Source organism: Bos grunniens, chromosome 29 (assembly GCF_055505025.1).
Source record: "Bos grunniens cultivar Pamir isolate PY7600 chromosome 29, Bosgru_T2T1.0, whole genome shotgun sequence".
Taxonomy (NCBI): Eukaryota; Metazoa; Chordata; class Mammalia; order Artiodactyla; family Bovidae; genus Bos; species Bos grunniens.
In genome coordinates this window covers 10,830,977-10,849,668 of record NC_141193.1, presented here as the reverse complement: position 1 = coordinate 10,849,668, position 18,692 = coordinate 10,830,977, and the positions used below count along the sequence as shown (strand labels likewise).

The 18,692-nt window shown below is 45.8% G+C and overlaps 1 protein-coding gene and 1 pseudogene across 2 annotated transcripts in view; both read left to right on the top strand.

Annotated features, from left to right (window-relative positions):
- The window catches only part of FADS2 (fatty acid desaturase 2), a 129,840-nt gene that overhangs the window by 42,230 nt on the left and 68,918 nt on the right, over positions 1–18,692 (top strand). Inside the window, exon 2 of the mRNA XM_086383547.1 lies at positions 18,534–18,614. The gene's annotated coding sequence lies outside the window, so the exon portion shown is untranslated. The remainder of the gene's footprint in view (positions 1–18,533; positions 18,615–18,692) is intronic.
- LOC147342061 (transmembrane protein 183 pseudogene) lies at positions 12,061–15,336 on the top strand (annotated as a pseudogene). Its single transcript, XR_015157511.1, has one exon. The product of XR_015157511.1 is annotated as a transmembrane protein 183 pseudogene (transcript).

Sequence of the window (18,692 nt, the reverse complement as noted above, 5' to 3'; positions counted from 1 at the left end):
TTAACTGTTGCTTCCTGACCTGCATACAGGTTTCTCAACAGGCAGGTCAGGTGGTCTGGTATTCCCCATCTCTTTCAGAATTTTCTACAGTTTATTGTGATCCACACAGTCAAAGGCTTTGGCATAGTCAATAAAGCAGACATAGATGTTTTTCTGGAACTTTCTTGCTTTTTTGATGATCCAGCATATGTTGGCAATTTGATCTCTTGTTCTTCTGCCTTTTCTAAAACCAGCTTGAACATCAGGAAGTTCACGGTTCACATATTGCTGAAGACTGGCTTGGAGAATTTTGAACATAACTTTACTAGTGTGTGAGATGAGTGCAACTGTGTGGTAGTTTGAGCATTTTTTGGCATTGCCTTTCTTTGGGATTGGAATGAAAACTGACCTTTTCCAGTCCTGTGGCCACTGCTGAGTTTTCCAAATTTGCTGGCATTTAGCTTTATTGCCGAACAATATTCCATGTCTGGATGTTTATCCATTCATCTGTAGAAGGACATGCTAGATGCTTCCAAGTTTTGGAAATTATGAATAAAGCTGCTATAAACATCTGCATGCAGGTTTTTATTGGACACATTTTCAGTTGGGCTTTTACTCTTCATAGGATTTATCTCCCATCCTTTGAAACAAATATGTCTGGTCAAGGCTTCCAAAATACTTTCCACATTTGTTCACTGATGTAGTGGATCCATGAAATATTCTGCAGTATGTCCAATGGTTCAAATCCTTTCAGTCTATCCTAGGACAGAAGAAGGCTTCCCAGCTGGCTCAGTGGTAAAAAAAAATTAAAAAAAAATAAAAAATCTGCTTGCCAGTGCAGGAGACTCAGAAAATGGGGGTTTGATCCTGGGTTGGGAGGATTCACTGGAGGAGGAAGTGGCAACCCACTCCAGTATTCTTGCTGGGAAAATCCCATGAAGGGAAGAGACTGGCAGGCTACAGTCCATGGGGTCGAAAAAGAGACGTGACTGAGTGAGCACACACACATACACATACACAGGACAGAAGAAATAGAATTAACATAGCCCAGGGGCAAAACCATCCCCTAAGCTATTGTCCAGTTCTTGTGAATGTAAATAATTTCCAGTCCTCCTTCTAGAAAGGATAGAAAAGAACTCAGTCAGCATTGTTAATGGCTGCATACTATGTACTTGAACTGGTAGAACTCCTCAGAGTTGACTTAAGTTGAAGCAAGAGGTCTGGACCTCTGTCTTATGGCCTCAACCAGCCACTAGATTCATGCTGCCCCATGGAGAGGGCCTAACCTTGGGTTAGACAGCTTCCTTCAGCTCCTGAGGAAGGAGTTAGCTGGGGAAATGAGTGCCTGGAACCTGAAGGGGGAAAATATAGGCTGCATCTCACAGAATCCACTATAGATAAGACAACCGAGTGATGCTGGGTAGGCAGGTGATTCAACAAGTCTGAAGCTGGGAGAGATACCTAGGGCTGGAAACACAAAGATAAAACTCTTGGTACTAAAGATATTATCTGAAGTCACAAGACTGGATAAGATCAACAAGAGAGTGAAAGTGTTACTGAGTCCAAGCTTGCTCTGCTCAATACAGGACAGGCTAATGAATCAGAGAGATGAGGTATTGAGGCAAGGAATATGACCTTACTCGGAAAGCTGGCTGACTGAGAAGATGGCAGACTAATGTTTCAGAGTAACCATCTTGTCAGAGTCTGGATGCCAGGTTCTTTTATAGAGTCAGAGAGAGAGAAGCAATGAGGAATTAAAATCAAAGGACAGAATAGGGAGGGAGAGGCAGTGGGGAAGTAAAGTGAAAGGGTCTTCAGTCTCCCAAAACATCTCCAAAGGAAATGGCTGGCCTTTGGAAGGGATGTATTAATCTCTTCTTTTTGTTGTAGCTATTCATAGGTGGGCAGGGTCAGAATATATCTCTATGAGCCGAACAACGGCATTTTAGTTTACAGAGGGCTTCCCTGGTGGCTCAGAGAGTAAGGAGTCTGCCTGTGGTGCAGGAGACCAGGGTTTGATCCCTGGGTCGGGACGATCCCCTGGAGAAGGAAATGGCAACCCATTCCAGTATTCTTGCCTGGAAAATCCCATGGGTGGAGGAATTTGGCAGGCTACAGTCCATGGGGTCACAAAGAGTTGGACACGACTGAGTGACTTCACTTTCACTTTGGGCAGTGCCCAGCAGGGTCCTCTGAGGCAGGCTATTATGTATGATTATAATGAAAGTGAATGCCACACAGTCATGTCAGACCCTTTGCGACCCCATGGATTATACAGTTCATGGAATTCTCCAGGCCAGAATACTGGAGTGGGTGGCCTACCCCTTCTCCAGTGGATCTTCCAGATCCAGGAATCAAACGAGAGTCTTCTGCATTGCAGGCAGATTCTTTACCAACTGAGCTATCAGGGAAGCCCTGATTATAATGACAAAAGCAACAAAAAGCAAGTGAAAGAAACAATTTCCAACATGGAATCAGAATTGGCTTCTTCTCTGCAACAAAAGTAGAGTCAAACAAGAGAAGGAGAACTGAGGACTGAGGCATAGGACCCTTGCACATTAAAAAAGAATCCATGAGGGCAGGGATCTTGGTCTTTTTTGTTCAAGAGCTCAGAAGACTGTAAGTGCCCTATAAATATTTGTTGATTAAATTAAAACAGCCAAAAAAAAAGTTCAAGATGGAAAAGGGATTCAAAATCACATTATGCATCAGGGAGAAATAATTGTGTGTTATAGACTGAATATCTTTGTCCCCCATCTCCCTAAATTCATATGTTGAAGCCCCAACCCCCATTGTTATAGTATTTGGAGATGGGGCTTTGGGGAGGTAATTGGTCAATTGGTGGTCTGATGAGAATTGTGCCCTTTTCAGAAGAGACACCTGAGAGCTTGCTTTCCCTCTCTCCATGCACACGCACCAAGGAAATGCCTTGAAGGCACACAGCAAGGAGGTGGCGCTGTCTGCAAACCAGGAAGAGATCTCTCACCAGAAACCCACCGTGTAGCATCCCGACCACAGACCTCTCATCTCCAGAACTGTGAGAAAACACATTTCTGCTGTCTAAGCCACACTGCCTATGGTATTTTGTTATGGCAGTCCAAGCTGATTAATATATTATGTATCTTGCAAGATGCACTGGCCTTCGCCCAAGAAAATCTGAGTAAGAAAAACAAATGAAGTCCTTAGCAACCAAGAGCACTCAGCTGTGATTCCAGGCCAGGTCCTGTACAAAACGAGTTCCAAAGAGTGAGACCCGAGTGAGGGCCTGATGACCAGCCCTGGCCTGCTGTGGGGGCAGTGGTCATCTCAGACAAAACACCTGCACCTTCATTATTGACCAGCTGAGAACGTTGTGTAATTATGTACTCTTATTACTTTTAAATGCAGAGATAATTCGTGTTCATTTTAAAACTTCAGCCATTGTAGAAATAGGGTGCATGCTCCGTTGCTCAGTCGTGTCCTACTCTTTGTGATCCCATCTCCAGGCTCCTCTGTTCACGGGATTTCCCAGGTAAGAACACTGGAGTGGGTTGCCATTTCCTCCTCCTGGGGATCTTCTGACCCAGGGATCAAACCCGAGTCTCCTGCGTCTCTGCATTGGCAGGCAGATCGTTTACCACTGAGCCACCTGGGAAGCCACTTTTGTAGAAATACGTGGAGTGAAATGTGAAATGTTCTCCTTGCGGTTCTAGGGTTAGCAGTGTAGCAGACATCCTGCCAGAACTTTTTTCTGCCATAGCCCTGCTCAAATCTTCCTTTCATGGAGCCTTCCCATGTCTCAGGTCCCATCTTCCCCTTCTTTTTTCCTTGACACTTTATACCGGCAGACAGAGGCTAAAGGGACTGAAGGCAAGAGAAAGAGTAGCTTTTGTCAGAGCATCACCTGCTTCAGAGAAAAATCTCGGAAGAATCGTTTATGGAACCGGCCAACTCAGCATCCAGTTGACAAATAGAAGAAGAACTTCTGCGGTGCTCCCACTGGTGGGAAGGAGAGTCAGAGTATGTATCTCATAGGACAGATTTTGAATATATTTAGCCATTTATTTTTTAAAATTGAGGTATAACACACATACAGTAAAATGTACAAGTATTTTTTAAATTTATTTTCTTGAAGTACAGTTGATTTATGATGTGTTAATTTCTACTGTACAGCAGTGATTCATTTACATATACATGTGTATACATATATCCATATGCAATACATACACTTGAACTTAGTAAACTTGACAGCAAACCAAGGTCCCCAGAGCAGCTCTTCCAGGAGGACTGCTCCATCTGCTGACTTTGGCTGCCTTGTTCCTGTTGATCATGGCATGAGTGGGCACTCAACAGCTGTTGCGTAAATGAATGAATGACTGAATGATTTTAGGTTTTACCATTTAGCATTTAGACACTACCCTAGTCAAGGAGTGCAATTTGGTGGAAAGCACTTTGGCTACAGAAGCAGACAAATTCCAACTCTGCTTACAAACTTGGGACCTTGGGCAAGCTACTTAATCTCTCTGAGTCTTGATGTCTTTATTAGTCCTTGTAGGATTACTCTGAAGATTAAAATGGATAATGGGTATAAAGGATTTAACATCGTGTTTGGCACATAGGAAATGCTCACACTATTCCTCATCAGTCCTGACAGCCAAAGAGACAAACAGCAGCAAGAGCACCAAAGCCCAGCACTACTTACACAAAAAGGTGGAAACAGCAGTAATCATAAGTAATCATAAGTCCCTTATATTGTGTATAGTACTTCACAGATGGTCAAGTGTTTTTGTTTTTATTGTATATGTCTGATTGTATCTTCATATTCCTGTGAGATAAGATTTACTGCATTTATAGTGTAGCAATAGATAGTGTTAGTTGCTCAGTCATGTCTGACTCTTTGTGACCCCATGGACAGTAGCCCGCCAGGCTCCTCACTGCATTTAACAGCTGAGCTATTTCAAATCGTAAAAGATGATGCTGTTAAAGTGCTGCTCTCAATATGTTGGCACATTTGGAAAATGCAACAATGGCCACAGAACTGGAAAAGGTTGGTTTTCATTCCAATCCTAAAGAAGGGCAATGCCAAAGAATATTCCAACTCTTACACAATTGTGCTAATTTCACAAGCTAGTAAGGTAATGTTCAAAATCCTTCAAGCTAGCCTCAGCAAGACGTGAACCGTGTACTTCCAGATGTACAAGCTGGATTTAGAAAAGGTAGAAGAACCAGAGATCAAATTACCAACATTCATTGGATCATGGAGAAAGCAAGGGAATTCCAGAAAACATACTTTGGCTGCACTGACTACGCTAAAGCCTTGACTGTGTGGATCACAACAAACTGTGGAAAATCCTTAAAGAGATGGGAATAGCAGACCACCTTACCAGTTTCCTGAGAAACTTGTATGCAGGTCAAGAATCAATAGTTAAAAACTTCCATAGAACAACAGACTGGTTCAAAATTGGAAAAGGAGTACAACAAGGCTGTGTATTGACACCCTGCTTATTTAACTTATGTGCAGGGTGCATGCATGGGTACTCAGTCGGTTCTGTCATGTCTGACCCTTTGTGACCCCATGGACTGTAGCCCACCAGGCTTCTCTATCCATGGAATTCTCTGGGCAAGAATACTGGAGTGGGTTGTCATGCTCTTCTACAGGGGATCTTCCCGACCAGGGATCGAACCTGCATCTCCAGCATTGCAGGCAGATTCTTTACTGACTGAGCCACTAGGGAAGCCCTTATATGCAGAGTACATCACGTGAAATGCTGGGCTAGATGAATCACAAGCTGGAATCAAGATTGCCAGGAGAAATATCAACAACCTAAGACAGGCACATGATACCACCCTAATGGCAGGAAGTGAAGAGGAACTTAGAGTTTCTTGATGAGGGTAAAAGAGACGACTGAAAAAGTTGGCTTAAAATTCAGCATAAAAAAAAGCTGTCAATAATATCATAGCATCCTCTTCAATCATTTCATGGCAAATAGATGGGAAGCAGTGGAAGCAGTAACAGATTCTATTTTGGGGGCTCCAAAATCACTGCAGATGGTGACTGCAGCCACAAAATTAAAAGACACTTGCTCCTGGGAAGGAAAGCTATGACAAACCTAGACAGCATATTAAAAAGCAGAGACAAAGGTCTGCATAGTCAAAGGTACGGTTTTTCCAATAGTCATGATGGATGTGAAAGTTGGATGTTTTTGAACTGTGGTATTGGAGAAGACTCTTGAGAGTTCCTTGATCCTGAAGGAGATAAACCAGTCAATCCTAAAAGGAAATAAACTCTGAATATTCGCTGGAAGGACTGATGCTGAAGCTGAAGCTCCAATACTTTGGCCACCCGATGTGAAGAGCCATCTCACTGGAAAAGACCCTGATGCTGGGAAAGACTGAAGCCAGGAGAAGAGGGTGGCAGAGGATGAGATGGTTAGATAGCCTCACAGACTCAGTGGACATGAGTTTGAGCAAACTCTGGGAGATAGTGAAGGACTGGGGAGCCTCACGGGCTGCAGTGCATGGGGTTGCAAAGACTCAGACCCAACTTAGTAACTAAACAACAATAACTAGCAATGCTGAGCATCTTTTCATGCTGCTGCTGCTAAGTCGCTTCAGTCGTGTCTGACTTTGTGCGACCCCATAGACGGCAGCCCACCAGGCTCCCCCGTCCCTGGGATTCTCCAGGCAAGAACACTGGAGTGGGTTGCCATTTCCTTCTCCAATGCGTGAAAATGAAAAGTGAAAGTGAAGTCGCTCAGTCATGTCCGACCCTCAGCGACCCTGTGGACTGCAGCCTTCCAGGCTCCTCCGTCCATGGGATTTTCCAGGCAAGAGTGCTGGAGTGGGGTGCCATTGCCTTCTCTGAGAGCATCTTTTCATGAGTAATGCACAAATCTTAAGTATACAACTTGAATAATTCACACACATACACACATATACATATACACACTTCTGTAACTACCACACAGACAAGGAGCTTTCCCAACACCCTGGAATTTCCTTAAGCTCCTTTCCAAGCACTATCTCTACCCAAAGGTAATCACTGTTCTGACCTGTATCACCGGCTATTAGTTTTTCCTGTTCTTGAACTTCATCTAAGATGGAATCACACAGAATGTAGTATTTCATGTCTGCCTTCTTTTAGTCATCATATGCCTGTGAGGTCCCCTCAAGTTCCTGGAAGTAGCAGGAGCTCGTTCTTTTTAATTGCTCAGTAGTAGCCTGCTGTGGGCTTCCCTGGTGGCTCAGCGATAAAGAATCCACCTGCAATGCAGGTGATGTGGGTTCAATCCCTAGGTCGGGAAGATCCCCTGGAGAGGGCATGGCAACCCATGGCAGCATTGTTGCCTTGAGAATCCCATGGACAGAAGGGCCTGGTGAGCTACAGTCCTAGGGTCGAAAAGAGTTGGACATGACTGAAGCACCCGGGCACACATGTATGCAACTGGTTGTGTGATTACAGCACAATTTCTTCATCCTTTCCACTGTTGCTGGACCTTCGGTGTGCTTCCAGTTTGGGCTACTGTGAGTAAAGCTGTAAAGCTACCCTGATCATTCTTGTGTTTTTCTCATGGGCATCTGCACTCGTGTCTCTTGTATATTCCATCTAGGAATCGATTTGCTGGCTCATGATTTGTCTCTTAAGGGAAGGCTTTGTAGGCATTTGTCCTGGCCATGAATGCTGAGGCCCCAGAAGGCACTGTAAGAATATTTGTGACATGGTGAGAAGCACGTGTGCCTGACAAGGTCATTTCTCTCTGGAAAGGGCGACAGTCAGAGAATGACCTTAAGAACCCCAAGACTGGGGAGAGGTCATCTTGCTCAATTCCCACAGCCTGGAGCAAGGCTATGCAGGTGTTTCCAAGGTTGGCCTTTCACTGACCTCCCTGGCTGTTTATCTGGTCCTGGCCCCGCAGCTTAATGAGTGACTTAATGTAGGCGAAGAAGTTCACATCATCCGAGCTGCGGACAGGCTCGCTCGGCTCAGGTCAGGGTCTCTTCCGACCTCTAGAAGGACTTTGAGTTGTTGGGACTCAGCCCTGATGAGCAGGAAGCCAAGGGACAAATCAGCAGCCTGGGTGACAGCGGGACTCCTGAGGCGCTCAGCTCATGGTGCCACCAGAGCCGGCAAATCAGAGCCAGGAGGTGGAGGGGGCAGCAGTCCCGCAGAGTCAGGTGGGGAGATGCTTGCCGGCTCAGCGCCCCGCAGCCCTTGTAGCCCTCGGGCTCTGTCTGGGATGCCACCTTCTTTCTGCTGCACTGGAAGCCTAGGGAGCACTTTATGCAACAGACCCACCATAGCATCACTGGAATCAGACTGGAAATGGTTTGGAGACCGTTTTTCTTACAGTCATCGGCTTGATGGCTTCCAGGGCAACACAGTCTCCCAGCAGAAGCACAACCCCTCTACACAAACAAAAGCAGCCAGAAAGGGTGGAAATCAATAAGCCCCAGACCTGCCAATGGCTTCTTGGTGACACTTCCCCCTGGAACCACGGTTTGCTGCTGAGTACAGTGGGTTAACGGGACTCACTCTGGTGTACTACCTAGAGTGACTTAGAGAATCACCTAATCTTTGGTCGTCAGAAAGCGTAAACCTGGCTCTGTAAACAAAAAATATTGTATTAGGCCTCAGCAGTTGTGTACGGTCAGAGTGAAGGGATGATCAGTCCAGTGGCGATGGCTGAGGGCTGCCCAGCCAGGAAAGTCCCTCCCTTTGGGGCCTCATTGTCACCCCGCTTCCCAGGCAGAGAGCAGATGGCTGCAGCACAGCCTAAGCCCAGGAGGCCTGGGGCAGCCCAGAGTCCAGGTGGGATCAGAGAGGTTAGGAATTAGTGCAGGCAAGCATGTCCCCTTTCAGTCACCAATTCCACAAGTGTTTATTATTATCTTTATTTGTAGATGAAAACTCAGACCCTCAGAGGTTAAGAAATGTACTCAGGAACGTGGAATGCTGGCGCCAGGACCCCACTGAAGTCCCCTTTTCTCCAAGTTCCACCTCTTTTTTTTTTTTTTTTTTGGCTGCACCACGCCAGCTGTGGAATCTTAGCTCCTCAACCAGAGATTAAACCCAGGCCCCCAGACACCTGTGCGCTTGAATCGGCATCTCCAGAAGCAAGCTCTTGATTCTCAGTGCAGCGTCTGGCAGGGGTGCAAGTACAGGTGTTGTCAGTCACCAGCATAGATCAGGAGCACTGACAGGAGATGAAGAGCTAAGCCTTAGATGTAGGGCTACCAAACACTAGCTGTGTGATCTCACGCTGCTTAGTTCATACTTTTCATCGCTATTTCTCCACGTGATCAAAATAGATACAGTAAAACCTCTCATAGAATTGTGATGGGACAATGTTGTGAAGGTGTCTGTTGGCCGGCTGCCCCTGCATGTGGACCCAGGGGCTATAGACCCCCTGCCTGTGCTAATCATAAAGCCTCTGGAGGAGACCTCTGCGTATTGGGGTGGTAGCCCAGGCCTTGAGGCCAGATGCCCAGACAACACTGGCCACATCTACCTGGTTTGGGTCCTCTGGGCCATCGGTAATATGTCTGCTCTGCTACCATGGTGGTCCCGCAGGAAAAGGCAGAGTTGTGAGTGCCTGGGCATGGGTACCACACTCCCCCAGGATGTGGGATGCTGACCTACTTCCCAGGTGTCCAAGTCTGGCGGATGGCCCAGGGCTCACTGCCCTGAAATGTTGACCAGGAGGATGACAGAAATCTTGGAGAACTGATCACTCAGATAAGGACCTAGAGGTTCGAAAAGAAAAGGCTTTCTTGAAGTCACATAGCAAATTAGTGCCCGGGTGTGGTTGCCAGAGACCCCCTCACTGAACTCAAGTCTGACTGAGGGCCAGCACAAGACAGGGTTGGGGGAGGGTGAACATTCTTCCCCAGAGGCTCTGTGCCCCACAGCTGAAGGGAGGTAGGCCCTATATCTGTGGGACCTGGAGCCTCTGACCAAATGAACCCCTGACCTCTCCTCTGATCCCTTTTGTGCTACAAGGTAGACTTCGGTAACATTCAGACAAGCAAACAGTGGGGACCTGTGGTGCTCTTTCCAGGCTGGCACTTTCTGTGCCAGCTGAGGGCGGGGCCAAAGGCTCAGCTGCAGGGTTCATTGAAGGGATCTAAGATAAGCCTGGGTTATCTCAGGTCAAAGACTGTCTGTTTCTCTGGCATTATATTGCTGCCCTCTGTGTTGCTCTGCTGGACCCCAGTGACCTTTGTTGACCTTTGATGTTGGCAATTTGATCTCTGGTTCCTCTGCCTTTTCTAAATCCAGCTGGAACATCTGGAAGATCTTGGTTCACGTATTGTTGAAGCTTAGCTTGGAGAATTTTGAGCATTACTTTGCTAGTGGGTGAAATGGGTGCAATTGTGAGGTAGTTTAAACTTTGGCATTGCCTTTCTTTGGGATTGGAATGAAAACTGACCTTTTCCAGTCCTGTGGCCACTACTGAGTTTTCCAAATTTGCTGGCATGTTGAGTGAGTGTAGCACTTTAACAGCATCATCTTTTAAGATTTGAAATAGCTCAGCTGGAATTCCATCACCTCTGCTAGCTTTGTTCGTAGTGATGCTTCCTAAGGCCCACTTGACTTCCCACTCCAGGATGTCTGGCTCTAGGTGAGTGATCACACCATCATGGTTATCTAGGTCATTAAGATCTTTTTTTTTTTTTTTTTTTTATAGTTCTTCTGTGTATTCTTGCTACCTTTTCTTAATATCTTCTGCTTCTGTCAGGTCCATACCATTTCTGTCCTTTATTGAGCCCATCTTTGCCTGAAATGTTCCCTTGGTATCTCTAATTTTCTTAAAGGGATCTCTAGTCTTTCCCCTCCTATTGTTTTCCTCTATTTATTTGCATTGATCACTGAGGAAGGCTTTCTTATCTCTCCTTAATATTCTTTGGAACTCTGCATTCAGATGGACATATCTTTCCTTTTATCCTTTGCCTTTCACTTCTCTTATTTAATAACTTATAAAGGAAAAGAATCTGAAAAAGAATATGTGTGTGTGTAACTGAATCACTTTGCTATACACCTGAAACTAACACAACATTGTAAATAAACTATACTTCAATAAAATGAAAAAAAAAAGTTAAACATAGAATTCCCATAGGGTTATAGTACAGTGTTAGTTGCTCAATCATGTCCAACTCTTTCTGACCCCGTGGACTGTAGCCCACCAGGCTCCTCTGTCCATGGAATCCTCCAAGCAATAATACTGGAGTGGGTTGCCATTCCCTTTTCCAAGTGATCTTCCTGACCCAGGGATCAAACCCAGGTCTCGTGCATTGCAGGAAGATTCTTTATTGTCTGAGCCACCAGGGAAGCCCAGAATTCCCATGCTGCTGCTGCTGCTGCTAAGTCACTTCAGTCGTATCTGACTCTGTGCGACCCCATAGACGGCAGCCCACCAGGCTCCCCCGTCCTTGGGATTCTCCAGGCAAGAACACTGGAGTGGGTTGCCATTTCCTTCTCCAATGCATGAAAGTGAAAAGTGAAAGTGAAGCCGCTCAGTTGTGTGTGACTTTTAGCAACCCCATGGACTGCAGCCTACCAGGCTCCTCCGTCCATGGGAGTTTCCAGGCAAGAGTACTGGAGTGGGGTGCCATTGCCTTCTCCACAGAATTCCCATGTGACCTAGTAATTCAGTCTTAGGTATATGCACCCCAAAACTGAAAACAGGTATTCAAACAAATACTTGTCCATGAATGTTCAGAGCAGCAAAAGGTGGAAACAGCTCAAATGTCCATGAATGGAGGACAGGATACAGGATATCCACACGATGAGCTAGTGTTCAGCCATATAAAGGAGTGGAGCACTGACACACACTGCCAGACCGATGAACCTCAATAGCATCATGCTGAGTAAAAGAAGCCAGACCCATAAGGGCACATATTGTGCGATTCTGTTTATATGAAGTGGCCAGAAAGGAAAATTCACAGAGACAGAAAGCAGGCTGGCAGTTGCCAGGCACTGAGACGAAGGGGACCAGGGAGTGACTGCTTGATGGGTATGGGGTTTCCTTTTGAGATGATGAAAATGTTTTGGAATTAGATGGAGGTGATGGCTGCACAAGATTTTACATATTCTGTTGTTGTTGCTTTGTTGCTAAGTCCTGTTTGACTTTTTAAGACCCCATGGACTATAACCTGCCAGACTCCTCTGTCCATGGGATTTCCCAGGCAAGAATACTGGAGTGGGTTGCCATTTCCTTCTCCAAGGGATCTTCCCGACCCAGGGCTTGAAGCCACATCTTGCAGGGTTCCTTCCTTTCGAACTCTTCATCTTGGGGAGTCATCTGAAAAATCTATGACTCTCTGCTCAGCTCACTTCCTGCTGCTCCCATGGAGGGAAAAGTGAGCTATGACCTCAGAATCTACTAGCACAATGTCCTGGTTCTTGTGGCTCCCCAATGGAATTAGAGAAGACACAGAAGCAGCAGACCTGGGGCTTCCCTGGTGGTCCAGGAGTTAAGAATCAGCCTTGCAATGCAAGGGACACGGGTTCCATCCCTGGTCTGGGAAGATCCCACATGCTGAGGAGCAACTAAGCTGTGCCCCACAAATACTGAGCCTGTGCTCTAGGGTCCGCAAACGGCAACTGCTGCAGTCCGTGCACCTAGAGCCTGTGCTCTGCAACACACCGCAACGAGAAGCCCACACACCACAAGGACGAGCAGTCCCTGCTTGCCCCAATTAGAGAAAGCCTACGTGCAGGAAGAAGACCCCCCACAACCAAAAAATAAAATAAATGCATTTTTAAAAGAAGCAGCGGAGCTAGAAGAAAGCTCAAGCTCTGTTGTACATATTAGGTTTGGGGGTCTTGCTCCACCCCTTCCCTATTTCCCCAGTGCGCCCAATGCTCTGGGTGGTGGGCCAGCAGGAGCTAAGGCCCAGGAGGACTGGCAGAGGAGCCAGGCAGGGGTGGATAGAAGGTGACTGTCAACAAGCCAGCGTGGAGGGCATTGTGTTCCCAGCCATCTGGATCAGGCTTCACACTGTGCAACACTCTTCCTCTGATTCCCACCTGATTTTTACAATCACTTGTGGGTCAGCCAGGCCAACAGGCTTCCTCCTCACTTTACAAGATAAACTCCAGAAGGACTTCCCCGCTGGTCCAGTGGGTAAGACTCCACACTCCCAATGCAGGAGGCCTGGTGTCTAACCCTGGTCGGGGAACTATATCCTGCATTCAATAAGATCCTTTGATCCACAACTAAGACCCAGCACAACCTAAATAAATTCCTGCTTCCGAGGTGCCTGCTGATGGTCTCAACAAGGCCAGTGGTGCTTGATTCTGCTGAAGCAGCTATGGAGATCTGGACTGTTTCCTGTGGCTTGAAATGCAAAGCTGCAGGCAGAGCAAGCAAATAGGTACTCCCAAGGTCGCTGGTCAGGGAACTGGAAAAGATCAGTTTTCATTCCAATCCCAAAGAAAGGCAATGCCAAAGAATGTTCAAACTACTGCATAATGTCACTCATCTCACACTCTAGCAAAGCAACGCTCAAAATTCTCTAAGCAAGGCTTCAACAGTATGTGAACTGAGAACTTCCAGATGTTCCAGCTGGATTTAGAAAAGGCAGAGGAACCAGAGATCAAATTGCTAACATCCTTTGGATCATAGAAAAAGCAAGAAAATTCCAGAAAAATATCTATTTCGGGGCTTCCCTTGTGGCTCAGCTGGTTAAAAAAAAATCTGCTTCACTGACTACACTAAAGCCTTTGTGTGGATCACAGCAAAGTGTGGAAAGTTCTTCCAGAGATGGAAATACCAGACCACCATACCTGCCTCCTGTGAAACCAGAATGTCGGACAAGAAGCAATAGTTAGAACTGGACATGGAACAACGTACTGGTTCCAAATTGGGAAAGGAGTATATCAAAGCTGTATATCATCACTCTGTTTATTTAACTTCTACGCAGAGTACATCATGTAAAATGCCAGGCTGGATGACGCACAAGCTGAAATCAAGATTGCCAGGAGAAATACCAATAACCTCAGATAGGCAGACGACACCACCCTTATGGCAGAAAGTAAAGAAGAACTAAAGAGCCTCTTGATGAAGATGAAAGAGAAGGGTGGAAAAGTTGGCTTAAAACTCAACATTCGGGAGTGGGATGGCAGCGGAACCGGCCAGAGTTGGCCCTAGGCTGACAGATCCCGCTCTCTGGCCTGAAACATGGCCTGGGGTCCTGGACCTCTAACCCAGTCTCGCCCCAACACTGTCACCATGCCCAAGACAGGGAAGCGACTCAAGTTCTGGGCCCAAGACGCCTGCTCAGGCAGAGTGACTGTGGTGAACTATGCCAACTCGGATCCGGCCGTCATGAGGTCTGGAAGGGTCAAGAAAGCTGTTGCCAATGCTGTTCAGCAGGAAGCCTCCCAGGTTCTTGGAGTGGAATCTCTTTCTGGAGCTGGTGAGCCCTGTGACATCATAAATTGCAGTGGTGAGACTGATGCCCAGGAGGAAAGCATCCATGAGAGACTATCTCCAGAAAAAAGAAGAGCAAGAGGCACAAGAGAAGACCTGGATGGGACTGGAGGAGAAGAGTATCCCATGGATATTTGGCTACTGCTGGCCTCCTGTATCCGTCCTGAGAACATTGTGAATTTTTCCCTGATTTGTAAGAATGCCTGGACTGTCACTCGCACTGCTACCTTTTGGACGAGGTTGTACGGAAGACACTACACACTGGAGGCCTCTCTGCCTTTGCACCTGAGACCTGAGTCAACAGAGAAGCTGCACTGTCTTCGGGCATGTGTGATCCGATCTCTGTACGATATATATAAGCCATTTGCTGCGCGAATCTCCAAGAATCCAGCCATTCCAGAAAGCACTTCTAGCACATTAAAGAATTCCAAATGCTTACTTTTCTGGTGCAGAAAGATTGTTGGGAACAGACAGGAACCAATGTGGGAATTCACCTTCAAGTTCAAAAAATAGTCCCCAAGATTAAAGAGCAAGTGTATGGGAGGACTGTAGCCTCCCATTTAGTACGAAGATGTTCATAACAACCCAGACCAGGACCGCTGCCTACTGCAGAGCAGCACTCTCAATTTCATCTTTATTCTAATTGTCATGGGAATGATATTTACCCTGTTTACTATCAATGTGAGCACGGACATTCAGCATCATTGAGTGAGACTGGTGTTCCAAGATTATCCTGTCCATGGTGGTCAGAAACTGTGCCGGGAATAGGGTGTGCAAGTCATCCTGGACCCAGTGCACAACGTTCAACTTTTTGACTGGTGGCATCCTCAGTATCCGTTTTCCCTGAGAGCATAGATAGTGCTTCCTGTCACTGAGGGCAGCCCTGAGCTAGGCCAGTCCATTTGTAATCAGATTCCAGTTTGGAAGGGGCAGCTGGATTGTATATCTAGTCAGTAATGCACATACTGTTTAGGTTTTTGGGGCTCCTGATAGAAGAAGGAGAAGGACTGAATCACGAGGAAAAACAACTAATATTTATAAATGTATTTTAATGTAAACTTTTGCATTTGAAAGGAGAAACCTGGCCCTATTTTCTGTGTTAACCCCATTTGGTGCCACTGAGTTTGTTGTTCTTTGTTCTTTTATCCCAGCTAAAGTGGATGATCTTGCTTTAGGGGAAAATTAAACTTTTAAATCTCCAAACAAGGAAATGTAAACATTCCTTTATGGATCAGAGTAACCTTAGAGGCCTAAAATTGTTGCTACTATTGCTTTCAGTTTAGCTGTCCCTCAAATTCAAGTGAATATTTCCTTGTTTCCCTTTACCCTTATCTAGAAATAAAGCAGGTGACAGGGTTTTCAGAACCTTAAAAAAAAAATTCAAAAAACTAAGATCGTGGCATCCGGTCCCATCACTTCATGGCAAATAGATGGGGGAACAATGGAAAGACTGACAGATTTTATTTTCTTGGGCTCCAAAATCACTGCAGATGGTGACTGCAGCCATGAAATTAAAAGACGCTTGCTCCTTGGAAGAAAAGCTATGACCACCCTAGACAACGTATTAAAAAGCAGAGACATTTCTTTGCTGACAACAGTCCATCTAGTCAAAGCTATGGTTTTTCCAGTAATCATGTATGGATATGAGAGTTGGACCATAAAGAAAGCTGAGTACCAAAGAGCTAATGCTTTTGAACTGTGGTGTTGGGCCAGACTCTTGAGAGTCCCTTGGATTGTAAGGAGATCAATCCTAAACTAGTTAAACCAGTCAATCCTAAAGGAAATCAGTCCTAAATATTCACTGGAAGGACAGATGCTGAAGCTGAAGATTCAATACTTTGGCCACCTGATGTGAAGAACTGACTCAATGAAAAAGATCCTGATGCTGGGAAAGATTGAAGGCAGGAGGAGAAGGGGACAACAGAGGATGAGATGGTTGGATGGCATCACCGACTCAATGGACATGAGTTTGAGCAAGCTCTGGGAGTTAGTGATGGACAGGGAGGCCTGGCGTGCTGCAGTCCGTGGGGTCGCAAAGAGCTGGACACGACTGAGCGACTGAACTGACTGATGAGATATTGAGCATAGCTCCCCGTGCTATATAGTAGGTCCTTATTGCTTATCTATTATGTTCAAGTTTTTGAAAAATCAATTTACTTTTGATGTCTTCCTTGCCCTTAAATGTCTAGACCTGCACTGCCCAATACAGTAGCCCCCAGTCTCATCAGTTACTTAAATTTAAATTCAGTTCAGTTCAGTCGCTCAGTTGTGTCCGACTCTTTGCAACCCCATGAATCACAGCACACCAGGCCTCCCTGTCCATCACCAACTCCCGGAGTTCACTCAGACTCATGTCCATCGAGTCGGTGATGCCATCCAGCCACCTCATCCTCTGTCGTCCCCTTCTCCCCCTGCCCCCAATCCCTCCCAGCATCAGAGTCTTTTCCAATGAATCAACTCTTCGCATGAGGTGGCCAAAGTATTGGAGTTTCAGCTTTAGCATCAGTCTTTCCAAAGAACACCAAGGACTGATCTCCTTTAGGATGGACTGGTTGGATCTCCTTGCAGTCCAAGGGACTCTCAAGAGTCTTCTCCAACACCACAGTTCAAAAGCATCAATTCTTTGGCGCTCAGCTTTCTTCACAGTCCAACTCTCACATCCATACATGACCACAGAGAAAACCACAGCCTTGACTAGACCGTCCTTTGTTGGCAAAGTAATGTCTCTGCTTTTGAACATGCTATCTAGGTTGGTCATAACTTTCCTTCTAAGGAGTAAGCGTCTTTTAATTTCATGGCAGAAATCACCATCTGCAGTGATTTTGGAGCCCAGAAAAATAAACTCTGATACTGTTTCCACTGTTTCCCCATCTATTTCCCATGAAGCGATGGGACCGGATGCCATGATCTTCGCTTTCTGAATGTTGAGCTTTAAGCCAACTTTTTCACTCTCCACTTTCACTTTCATCAAGAGGCTTTTTAGTTCCTCTTCACTTTCTACCATAAGGGTGGTGTCATCTGCATATCTGAGGTTATTGATATTTCTCCTGCCAATCTTGATTCCAGCTTATGTTTCTTCCAGTCCAGCGTTTCTCATGATGTACTCTGCATATAAGTTAAATAAACAGGGTGACAATATACAGCCTTGACAAACTCCTTTTCCTATTTGGAACCAGTCTGTTGTTCCATGTCCAGTTCTAACTGTTGCTTCCTGACCTGCATACAGATTTCTCAAGAGGCAGATCAGGTGGTCTGGTATTCCCATCTCTTTCAGAATTTTCCACAGTTTATTGTGATTCTCACAGTCAAAGGCTTTGGCATAGTCAATAAAGCAGAACATGGATTAGAGGAAGTCTAAATTTATACAGATCCTTATCACATATCCTTAGGATTGAACAACAGAGTCTGATGAAGACCTCTTAATGGGTTTTCAGTTAGTGCTTTTGTGGTTTGGAGTACATTGTTTATTGCTTCCGAGTCTACATTTCCTCCTCTATAAAGCATAAATTAAAAAACCTACTTCACAGGTAGTGACTCATTTGTGAAATAATACATGGAAGGCACTCAGCATATTTCTAGTGTATACTAACTATTGGCTGTTCGTCTAGTTCCTTCCCCAGAGTGCTGCAGAGGTGATCAGTTTGGCTCATCACAGCATTAGGTTGGCTGAATCAGGGAGATCAAAGACATGAAAATTCCTTGAAAATAGAAACCCACTGGTATTGCTAAGAGCACAATGAATTAGCGTGACGGAATCAGGCTGTGGGACTTCCCAGGTGGTGCTGTGGTAAAGAGCCCACCTGCCAATGCAGGAGATGCAGGAGACTCGGGTTTGATCCCTGGGTCAGGAAGCTCCCCTAGAATAGGAAACAACAACCTGCTCCAGTATTCCTGTCTGGAAAATTCCATGGACATAGGAGTTTAGCAGGGTCACAAAGTGTCAGACATGACTGAGCATGCATGCACGAGTCAGGTTGGGGGGATATTGTCCATGGAGATGGGGCAAAAGTTGTGACAATGTCGTGAAAGGTAGGACAATGTCTTGAAAGAGGACATTGCAGGGTGTGGGTGTTGCTAACATAACATTGCTGGTGCTGGAAAAAGCATGGTGACCCAGCCTCCTCTTCCTTCCCTGTCCAGTTCTGGGGACACTTTCACTGGAACAGACAGAAGAGGAATCACTTTCCTATCAGCTTATCGACCAGGTCTCCTGGGGAGGAGGTAAGAATTTGTAATTTATCTCTTAGGTTAATTATCAATAGGCTTTGTGATTGACCAGAAGGGTGATCTCTCCCAGGG